Consider the following 12,353-nt stretch of genomic DNA (forward strand, 5'->3'; position numbering starts at 1 on the left):
TCTCATTGAGGATCTTCCTCTTTTTTGGTGACCATCTACTTTGTGAAGCGTGATATCCTGCTCCAGGACTGATCCCTCCTGATAACACATCCAAAGTATGTGAGATGAAATCTCGCCAACCTCGCTTCTAATTAGCACTCTGGCTGCACCTCCTCCAAGACAGGTCTGTTTGCTCTTTTGGCAGTCCATGGTATATTCAACATTCTTGGCCAACACCATAATTCAAAGGCAGCAGTTTTTCTTTTGTCTTCCTCATTCATCGCCCAATGTTTGCACGCATATGAGGTGATTGAAAACACCATGGCTTGGGTCAGGTGCATGTATTTGTCCTTAAAATGACATCTTTGCTTTTTAACACTTCAAAGAGGTCTTTTGCAACAGATTTGCCCAGTGCAATATGTTGTATGATTGAACGTTGATTGTGGATCCAAGTAAAATGAAATCCTTGACAACTTCAATCTTTTCTCCGTTTATCATGATGTTGCTCTTTGGTCCAGTTGTGAGGATTTTTGTTTTCTTTATGTTGAGGTGTAATCCCTGCTGAAGGCTGTGGTCTTTGATCTTCATCAGTAAGTGCTGCAAGTGCTCTTCAGTTTCAGCGAATAAGGCTGGCTAAATATAGAGGCTGGCTGACATCCACAGGATGTGACATCCTGACCATCTGCCTGTAGAGCCTCCTTTACAGTGGATGGTCTCCAGTGAGCATTAATCAGCATGCTTTGTGCCCACTCCTATACTCATTGCCATTGAATCAATTCTAACTCACAGGCACCCTACAGGAAGAGTAGAACTGCCCCATAGGGTTTCTAAGGCTGTAGTCCTTATGGAAGCAGACTGTCATATTTTTTTCCCACGGGGTGACTGGTGGGCTTGAACCATTGACCTTTAGGTTAACAGCTGAGTGCTTAACTACTGTGCCGCCAGGGCTCTCTCCCACTCCTATAGGTCCACAGACATGCTTCTCCTTGACCAACTAGCCAAACCATTTGCCGCTTAATAAAAATGAGTGTATATCCATATCTCAGCCCATTGCTTCCTCCATGCAAATGGGATGACAAAGAATACTGCTCATAGTGCTGCCCCCTGGAAGGATCATCCTTGTCCTTCAGGGCTACCCCCAAATGGGCTGTAATAGAGTGGTCCATTTCTAGCTGGTACCAAAATATCATACTGAACTATCTGTAAATTGGATCTGACTCCTTTTCTCCTTCATCAGTTGTTTGCAGGGAACCCTTCATGAGGCCATGGGTATGAGACAAAGGAGAGGTGTCAGGTCAACAGGGTTAGATGCCGTGGTAGTCTGGCTGCCTGTTCATTTAATTGACTCATGTCTTCTGGACCCTTTTGAGTTCAGCCTTGAATGTACCATTTCTATCACAGATTGGATTGCTATTGTGCCTGTCTGCTAATACGCATCTTAAGATATACAGCTGCTTGGTGTCCAGTGGTCAGATACTTAATCACTACTGGTACCTATTGACACATCAGGACCTTTTCTTCAAATAGATCATGGTGAGCACGGCCTTACTCTAAAATCCTAGGGATCCTCACTGCCACTCTCTCATTTTGGCTTTCAGAGACTCAGTATAGCATCTTTACCTACTGCAGATACCTCCAACATTGAACCTGCTGGATCATTTAATCCAAAGTGGTAGTATAGCTTGTTTTGTGGCCTAAACCTCCTGTATAGCCCTCTCTTGTCCTGGACCTGACTCACAATTGGCAGCCATCCAGACCACCCAATAAAGGATTGGAGACATATTTCCAAATGTGTATATTCTGTCTCCAAAATCCAAAGAAGTCCACCAAGTACTATGTCTTTTTCTAAGTGATACAATATGTGAGGTGAGATGGCTTGTCCTGGCATGCCCCAAACCACTGAACTCCTAAAAATGTTACCAAGGTGACAGGACCCTGAATCCTCATGTAATTTGTCTTCCATTCTCTGGCAAACATGGTACTTATCTTCCTGTTGTTGTTTTATGCCTTTGAGCCAATTTCAACTCATACTGACCCTATATGACAGAGCAGAACTGCCCCATAGGGTTTCCTAGGCTGTCATCTTTATAGGAGCAGATTGCCCAGTCTCTTCTCCTGCGGAGCCTCTGGGTTGATTTCAACCACCAACCATTCGATTAGCAGCTGAGCACTTAACTATTGCTCCTTTATCACTTCCTGTTCATATCCAGTTAGTATGATGTCATCAGTATAGTGGATCAGCATAATGTTCAGTGGAATTTCAAGGCCATCAAGTCCCTTTAGACTACGTTACAACAGAGAGCTGGAATGTTAAATCCCTGCAGGAGAGAAAGTGAAGGTGCTAAAAGCAAACTGCCTTCGATCATCTGTTCTGATGGGTATTGCAAAGAGAGCATTTGCCAAATCAATAGCCATACGCCAAGTGCCGGTAAAGATACCACACCAGTAGAGTAGCTCTGGTCGGGGCTATCACATGGGTAAGTTTACAGTAGTTCATCCATCATCCACCATGATGCATCTGTTTTCCCAGAGGCCAGATAGGTGAATTGAATGGGCATATGATGAGGAACACAACTTGGACCAAAATATTAAATCAGAAATAAACTGCAGGTCAGTTTTAAGAATTTCCACTTGGCTCTTCCTGTCATAGTAGCCTTCACTCCACAGGTCATGGAACCAATGAGAGGATTCTGTCAGCTTCTATGGAACCTATTGGACTTGAACCAAACTCCATTTATCAGCAGGCCTCCTTTAGCCCCTCCTCTAACCAGAAAACTATGATGGTGTTTTTTGTCTTGTGAATTTCCATGTCGATTCAGACTCTATATCTTTAACAATCTTTGAAAATTCTGAGTATTTTCCTTTTTTGAGCATATAGTTACCCTTGCAAAATTAGTTTCCCTTGCAAATAGCAGCAGATCCCCTTGGGAAAGTATTGGAGAAATATTTACTATACATAATTGTAGGGTCATGGCAGAATCTTTGCTTATTAGGACATGGCCTCTCCTTAGTCAAGGAGGTCTGGTTCTGTGATCTAGCATCTGGATGAAGGACTGTGATTTTCCATTGTGGCAGCTAATGGCAGTCTTCTGCTTATCAGCTCTTGAATTTTTTTTTTAATAAAAATTGAGGCTCACTCCATCAGCTCTTCATCATCCTATACTTATGATCAATTAGCCATAGACCCCTCCAGTCAAGGCATCCTTTTTCCACTCAGGCCTTGCTGCACATGGCAGTAATTATATTCACTTGCCTTTGGATGCTACTTCTGCCATTCTGCAATCTCAACATTACTATTGATATTAGGACCTCAGTTCCATGGCAGCATCTCTTATGCTATTCCCAGCCTATGTAAGACAGACATCACTAGCTTCTTAAAGATACTGGTGTGCTCTTTATCAGCGAGTTTCCTCCAGGCCCCGCTAGAGATCATAGTCAGGTGCTGAGTTCTTAGGTCTTATATTTGTGCTTCAATGAGCTTTCTGGCCTCTTCTCAAATACTATACCATGAAGGTTCCAGCATCTTGACTTCTCTTATTATAGGCCATTATCCTGTCCAGACTTTAAGAAGCCATTCTTTCTTTTTTTTTTTAATACTTTTTATTGTGCTTTAAGTGAAAGTTTACAAATCAAGTCCGTCTCTCACATATAAACTTATATACACCTTACTACATTCTCCCAATTACTCTCCCCCTAATGAGACAGCTCGCCCCCTTCTTCCAGTTTCTCTTTTGTGCCCATTTTGCCAGCTTCTCCCCTCCAGACAGGAGATGCCAACATAGTCTCAAGTGTCCACCTGATGCAAGTAGCTCACTCCTCATCAGCATTTCTCTCCAACCCATCGTCCAGTCCAATCCATGTCTGAGGAGTTGGCTTCGGGAATGGTTCCTGTCCTGGGCCAAGAGAAGGTTTGGGGACCAAGACTTCTGAGGTCCTTCTAGTCTCAGTCGACCATTAAGTCTGGTCTTTTTATGAGAATTTGGGGTCTGCATCCCACTGTTCTCCTGCTTCCTCAGGGGTTCTCTGTTGTGTTCCTTGTCAGGGCAGTCATTGGTTGTGGCCGGGCACCATCTAGTTCTTCTGGTCTCAGGATGATGTAGTTTCTAGTTCATGTAGCCCTTTCGGTCTCTTGGGGTCGTAATTACCTTGTGTCCTTGGTGTTCTTCATTCTCCTTTGATCCATGTGGGTTGAGACAATTGATGCATCTTAGATGGCTGCTTGCTAGCATTTAAGACCCCAGACACCACTCTTCAAAGTGGGATGCAGAATGTTTTCTTAATAGATTTTATTTTGCCAATTGAAGGAAGCCGTTCTTGTAAACTATTAAGACCATGTTTCAACTATCTATTGCTGAATAACAAACTACCCAAAACTTAAAAGTTAAAACAAAAGCAATTTATTATTTCTCACAATCCTGTCTGAATTAGGCTCAGTTGGGCATCATCTACTTCATGTGGTGTTTGCAGGAACTGAAATGTCCAAGATATCTTTTTCAATTCCACAAATGGTACCTCAGTTGGGATGGATGGATGGAACACCTGGGGATTGGTCAGCGTCTGTCTTTCTCAGTGTAGTGTCCCCACATGACTAGCTTGCACTTTCTCACCATATGGTGATCTCACAGTGGAGTTGGATTTCTTACATCATGTTTGGCTTCCAAAAGGGAGGAAACGGAAGCTGCCAGTCCTCTTAAAGACTAAGTCCGGAAATGGAACAGTGGTGCTTCTACCACATTCTGTTGGTTAAGGCAAGTCACAGGCCAGTTTAGATTCCAGGAGAGGGGGAAAATAGGCTCCATCTCTTGATGTGAGCAGTGGCATGTACATAGAAGGAAGGAAAGAATTGGTGGTGACCATCTTTAGAAACTATCTACCAGAGGCCAGCTCCAGGTGTCCTTGCCTGAACATTAAATCCTGACATTAGACAGTACTTCATGTCAATGTATTCTCCACTAGCCAGTCTTATATTCTGCCCTGCCTGACCCTTTCCCCTTCTCACTGCCATGTCTAAAACCCCCAAGATCATTCCTACATGTATTATCCAGGTCTTGCAAATCCTTTGGAATTGCAGGGCTTAAACTTCCTCACTTATGATTTGCTAGGAAATTACCCTTGTTACCTACCTAAAGGCAATGAAGGATGAAGAAAGTAGGTCTTCAGGAGAACAAATGTTATGAGGCACCCATTTAACGAGAAACCATTGCATAGTCTCAATGAGACAGTAAGCTATTTTCCTCTGGCAAGAGGGAAGAGGCTGCATCTACCACCCAGGAGGGCTCAGAAGAATTTGCGAGGTAAAGATTCTTAGGTTTCTCCACCCCAATAGCTCTATCCAGGGTCTCAGGATCCTAGTCTTTTCTCATCGGGGTCTTGACTTCAACATAGGAGACCTACTGATGCTGTGCATTTAGAGTCCTTTGCGGTTCTGCCTCTTATAATTTGATACTAGATCTGATTTTCCACATAGTTTTTCTGCATCATAAGTGAAAGCTTTAATAATTGCAACACCAACTGCAGGCCAAGGCTATTACAGCTTCACTTATCACCAGCAATGAGGTCCCTATTGCCTTCATACGGGTGGGAAATCTAACCACAAAATCACACTTTGAAGATCTATCTGTTTTCTAGGACCTCTTTTGATACTAAATGTCAGCCTATGCTCCCTAGAAAACACAGCTTAGGTGAAAGGTTGAGTGCTAATATTTCCTTGGGGGTTGCAATTCTAAGGAAGTAAAAATGAGGGGAAAAGAGGAGTGAAGCAGAGAAGGGAAAAAAATACAAGGTGGTACATTACTGAGCTGAACATAGCCCCACAAGAATCAGAACCAGTTTCTCAGACACATGAGATCTCTTCAAAGAGATCATATGGAACCACTTGTCTTGGAATAGTCCATAGTGGGAAGGAAGGCTAAGGAATTTTTCTGTCAGCAACTTTTTATCATCCAATTTCATGGCTGCCTACAAGGTCTTAACAGTCTATACTTTAGGGTTGTATAAACTGGTTCCATTGGGCAGTTTCTGAGGAACCCACAGATTCCATAGATCCACTTGGGTCAGACATGAGTGCTCAAGCTGCTGTGGTTCCCACTTTAGCAGGTTTAATGGGGTCCATGCCAAAGTCTAGCACTTTCTTCCCAATGAGATTCATAAAGGCAGTAATGTTTGGAGGTGAAGCAATGATAGTAGCTGCTGCGGGCTTCCATCAGGAGACATCTAAACTGAGCCTGGTACAGTCAGAGTAAAGACTTTGGCATTTACTCTGAGCAATATGGAAAGCTATTGGAGGATTCTGAGCAGAGATGTGACATGTCTGACTTATGTTTTAGCAGGATCACTCTGGCTGTCTTTAGAGCGCTTTCTGGCAGAAGCATAGGGACTAGTTAGGAGTCAATTGCAATAACCCAGGTGTATCAGTGAGTGTTCTATCACAGAATCAGACCACTAGGAGAGATATAAAATAAGGGATTTATTATAGGGGTTTGACCTTATGCAATTATGGGTGCTGGTTAAACAGTTTATGTACAGCTTTTGCTTGTATGTTTGGTGCTGAAATGAAAGTCAGCAGGACAGGCAAGTGGAAAAAAAGATAACATGAAGTGGGAAAGGGGAAGTTCAAATTGGAACCCATAAGGACAAACTGAAGCCTGCATCAGTCTTTCACCACCTCCAAGCTTCCCACTTCAAAGACATGAATGACTTGCAGGAGAATCTGATTCCCTTAGTAAACATGCACCTAACTCAGGAGTTGGAAAAGCTGAAGGCAGAGATCCAGGGTGAGCTGGAGGAGCTGTGGGACCAACTGCTGCCTGACGTCAACAAGGGGAGCCAGCAGATCAACAAGGGGAGCCAGCAGATCAACAAAGACATGCATGAGCTGCAGCAGCACCTGGCTCCACGCTGCCCTTCCAAATGTAAGCAAGGCCACAGCTTCACTTCCACCTCCCAAATCCTATGCAAATCTTCTCCTGTGGCCAATCCTCATCCAGAGTCACTCAGGAAAGGGAATTCTGGGAAACACAGTTCCAGCTTATTTAAGTTGGTGAGATACAAAGCTACCACGCCAAGTGAGAAATTAAGACTGATGGCTTGGACCAGAGTATTGGCAATAGGGGTGTGAAAAGTGCTTGAATTCTGGAGGTATCTTAAATGTCCCTCACTGTGTGAATTTGTTTGGTTTCTGAGCTTGGATGGTGAATTTGGATGCAAGGGTAGTCATGTCCCTTGAGTTTGATTAGGGAGAAGCAAGCAGACCTACCACTCCCATTTGCAGTGCCTGGGGCAAAGATACAAATGGAGACTCATAAATACTTTAAAACTATAAATCAAGGCACCAAACTATTAAAAAAGATACATTCCCTCCTCAGACCTTAACTAATGTGCCTTTATAATGACAAGATAAAAACAAGCGTAGATCTATAGTTTTGTATGACAGAAAGTCTATCAAATGACCGAACTTAATTTGGATGAGGAATAAAGATAATATGTACACAATTAATAACTTATATATTTACTCCCTATGAGAAAAAAAAAAGATCAACCCCCTGACATTAGGAGGCCAATCTAGCACCCACAATGAGGTTAGGCTATTCTCCTGTTGAACATAATGAGCTCACAGAATACCAGTCTCAGACAAGGTTACTCTGAGACTGTGATAAAATGAGACAAAATAAGGCCACTTCATAATTTTGTATAAACACATACAACAACAAGGTCACTGTGTCATCCACAAAATGCCAAACACCCCCCTCTCTTGATTAAAATGAATGACTGCCGCTTCTTATCAATTATACTTTTACCCTTGTACTGGTTTCCCCTTCCTATAGATGAGATTTATCGAGATTCCCAATCATAGAATTGTCCTTGCTTTCTGACATCCAATATAGAACAATCCCGTGCTTCCTTAGACCTCCCCCCGAATCCCTCAAACCCAGCCCAAATCCTATAATAGATTCTAATGCTGTCTTACTGAGACACTCCATGATTTCTGATAGTGTGTATTCGCCCTCATTGCAACAAATAATAACTCCAACTTGCTTAACTACAGGTGTGTTCCTGGTGGTTTTTGGCCAAAGGGACTTGACATGTAGAATATATTTTTCTTGACTTCATTTCATCAAAATCTAAATAAAGTTTTATTGGAATACAACCACACTCATTTGATTATGTATTGTCTCTGGCTGCTTTCATGCTGCAGTGGTAGAGATGAGTAGTTGAGACAGAGACCATAGTGGCACATAAAGCCTAAAATATTCACTTACTCGCCCTCACAGAAAAAATTTTCCACACCCTGATCTAAATAATTACAACTAAAATGTAATTGTTTCAAAGTACACAAAAAAGGTAACTATATTTTAATCAAAAAACTAAAAATAAATATGAAAAAATTTAATCTTTCATATTTTTTTAAAAGTCACAAGATTTACTCCAAAATGTTCAAAAGCAAAAATGTAAAAAGCAAAAATGTAATTAATATGAATTTTAAAATCAAAATTATTTAGAACTGACATTTTGCTTTTGAAAATGTAATAAAATCTTATTCATTTTTAAAAATATAACTTTCCCTTAACCACAAAAAGACAATCCAATCAAAAAATAGGCAAATGACTTGAATAAACATTTCACCAAAGAGGACATTCAAGTGGCCACCAAGCACATGAAAAAATGGTCAACATCATTAGCCATCAGAGAGATGCAAATCAAAACCACAGTAAGATACCATTTCACTCTCACTAGGATGGCTAAGATAAAAGACAGAAAATAACAAGTGTTGGTGAGGTTGTGGGGAATTTGGAACCCTTATCCATCGGCTCATTTTACTTGAATCCACAGTCAACGCCATGGAAGCAGCAGTCAAGAAATCAAACAATGTATTACATTGGGCGGATCTGCTGCAAAAGACCTGTTTAAAGTGTTAAAAAGCAAAGACGTCACTTTGAGGGCTAAGGTGTGCCTGACCTAAGCCATGGTATTTTCAGTCACCTCATATGCGTGTGACAGTTGGACAATGATGCATGTGAAAGTTGGACAATGAATAAGAAAGACCAAATAAGAATAGATGCATTCGAATTACGGTGTTGGCAAAGAATATTGAGCATACCATGGACTGCCAGAAGAACCAACAAATCTGTCTCGGAAGAAGAATATCCAGAATGCTCTTTGGAAGTGAGGATGGAGAGACTTCGTCTCACATACTTTGAACCTGTTATCAGGAGGGATCAGCCCCTGGAGAGGGACATGATCCCTGCTAAAAAAGAGAGTCATTGAAAAAGGGGAAGACAATCAGATGGATTGACACAGTGGCTGCAATGATGGGCTGAAACATAGCAAGGATTGTGAGTATGGCCCAGGACCTGGCAGTTTTTCATTCTGTTGTACATAGTGTCGCTGTGAGTCGAAACTGACTTGATGGCAGCTAACAACAACAACAATTCATTGCTGGTAGGAATGCAAAATGATACAGCCATTGTGGAAAACAGTGGGGCAGTTCCTCAAAAACTAAAAATAGAACTACCATACAGCCCAGCAATTCCACTCCTAGGTATAAACCCAAAAGACTTGAAAGCAGAGACTCAGATAGGTGCTTGTACACCAGTGTTCATTGCAGCACTATTCGCAATAACCAAAAGGTAGAAACAACCTAGATGCCCAACAGTGGATGAATGGCTAAATAAAATGTGGTACATACATACAAGGGAATACTACACAGCCAGCAATAAAATATAAGACCTCACTTAAATAAAAAGACAAAGCGTAGTGGTTAAGAGCTCGACTGCGAACCAAAAGGTTGGCAGCTCAAATTCACCAGCTGTTCCTTGGAAACCCTATGGGGCAGTTCTACTCTGTCCTGTAGGGTCACTATGAGTTGAAATGGACTCAACAGCAACAGGTTTGGTCTTTGGGGTTTTTTTTTTTTTGGTATATAAAAAGGCAAGAACAGGTATAGGGACCAAAGTTTATTAGTGGTTACCAGGAGCAGAAAGGGGCGGGGGGCGGGGGGAAGAGGAGGTTTGACTTTCAGTTTGCTGTGATGGGAAAATTGCATTGATATAGGGAAGGATTGCACAGCTGATTAATGTAATTGCTGTCAATGGGTTCTACACCTATAAAAAGTTGAAATGGCACAAGTTGTGTGATAGACATATGTACAACAATAACACACAAAAAAAATTGTAGCAGCTGAAGTTGCTTACGTACAACCAAACACCTCATGGGATTTGATTTCTTGGTTTGGGTGTTTAGGATCATGATTTCATGGGACATCCCAGTTCATTGGTTTAATACTGTGTTTAGTGCCTCTGTCCTACCTCCTAGTTTGTTGTGTTGTGCCTGGGGTCTTAAAAGCTTGTGAGTACCCTTCCAAGGTACAACAATCGGTCTCTATTTGCCTGGAGCAACAAAAAAAAGGAGAGTTGGGAATGAGGGGAAGAAATGGAAAGTGTGACTAATTGCCTCCATGAATAACTGCTGCCTTTGCTATGAGACCAAAACTGGATGATGCCTTGCTAACATTACTGAACATTTTGATCAAAGATTCCATAGAAAAATCCTGATGAAAAAGGGGAAAATGCAAAACAGAATTTCAAATTCTCATGGACTCCAGACTCTCTGGAGTCATGGAGGCTGGATGAACCCCTGAAGCTATTGCTCTGAGATAATCTTTAAACCTTAAACCAAATGTCCCCTGAAGTCTCCTTAAAACCAAACAATAGTTTAGCTTAACTAGTAAAGAATGTCTACCTTGAGTACTGTGCTCTTTTAACACCTATCTATAAGGGATCAAATTGACAACAGCAACTCAAAAGATTAAATAGGAAACTTAGGGGGCAATGAGTTTATGTTAATGGGGAAGGAAAAGATGGGCGAGAATGGTTGTACAACTCAAAGAATGTAGTTAATGTTACTTAATTGTACATGTAAAAATTGTTGAATTGGCGTATGCTCTGCTGTCTACATTCTCAACAATAACAACAACAAAAAAATAAAACAAATTAGAAAAAAATATAACTTTCTGCCATTCCAGTGTTCGATATCCATTTAATTGCCAATATAAAGAATTGATGCACACGGTACATCCAGATTTACACATACACAGATGAGTAATAAAAAAAACGTTCAATTGTAAAACATTGCTCAGCTGCTATATGCAACTGTTGTGAATACCAAGGTGTCTTAGTTTCCTAGTGCTGGGGTAGCAGAAATACTGCAAATGGGTGGCTTTCAAGGATAGAAATTTGTTTTCTCACAGTTCTGGAAGCTAGAAGTCCAAATTCAGGGTGTTAGCTCTAGGGGCAGACACTCTTTCTCTGTCAGCTATAGGGGAAAATGTTTGTCTCTTACAGAGTTTCTGTAGCCCTGGTGTTCCTTGGCTGCTTCCTTGGTCCTTGATGATCTTCACGTGGCATCTGTCTTATGTGCTTGCTTCTCTGTCTAATTTTTTTTTTTTTTTTTAGTATCTCAGATGTGAGTAGGTTTAAGACACACTGTACATTAGTATGCCCTCATTAACATAATATTAGATTGCATAATGGGAGGAAATTACATTACATTCACAGGTATAAAAAAGAAACAAAATGAAACCCATTGCTCTGTTTGCATCTCATGTTTTTTTTTTTTTTTTTAATAAATAATGGAATAAGGGGGGAAAGAAAACAAAGTTCCAACTCATAGCGACCCTACATACAACAGAAGGAAACACTACTTGTTCCTACACCATCCTCATGATCGTTGTTATGCTTGAGCCCATTGTTGCAGCCACTGTGTCGATCCATTTCATTGAGGGTCTTCCTCTTTTTTGCTGATGCTTTATTTTACCAAGCATGATGACCTTCTCTGGGACTGGTCCTTCCTGATAACATGACCAAAGTACTTGAGATGAAATCTGGCCATTCTTGTTTCTAAGGAGCATTCTGATTGTACTTCTTCTAAGACACATTTGTTCTGTCTTTTGGCACTCCATGGTATATTCAACATTCTTCACCAACACCATAACTCAAAGGCGGCTTCTTTGGTCTTCTTTGTTCATTGTCCAGCTTTCACATGCATATGAAGTGATTGAAATCACCATGGCTTGGGTCAGGTGCACCTTAGTCCTTAAAATGACATCTTTACTTTTTAACACTTTAAAGAGGACCTTTGCAGCAGATTTGCCCGATGCAATAAGTCAGTTGATTTCTTTTTTTTTTTTTTTATAATTTTTATTGTGCTTTAAGTGAGAATTTACAAATCAAGTCAGTCTCTCACATAAAAACTTATATACACCTGGCTACATACTCCCAATTACTCTCCCCCTAATGAGACAGCTCGCTCCCTCCCTCCACTCTCTCTTTTCCTGTCCATTTCAACAGCTTCTAACCCCCTCCACCCTCTCATCTCTT

The sequence above is a fragment of the Loxodonta africana genome, chromosome 3 (assembly GCF_030014295.1).
Source record: "Loxodonta africana isolate mLoxAfr1 chromosome 3, mLoxAfr1.hap2, whole genome shotgun sequence".
Classification (NCBI taxonomy): Eukaryota; Metazoa; Chordata; class Mammalia; order Proboscidea; family Elephantidae; genus Loxodonta; species Loxodonta africana.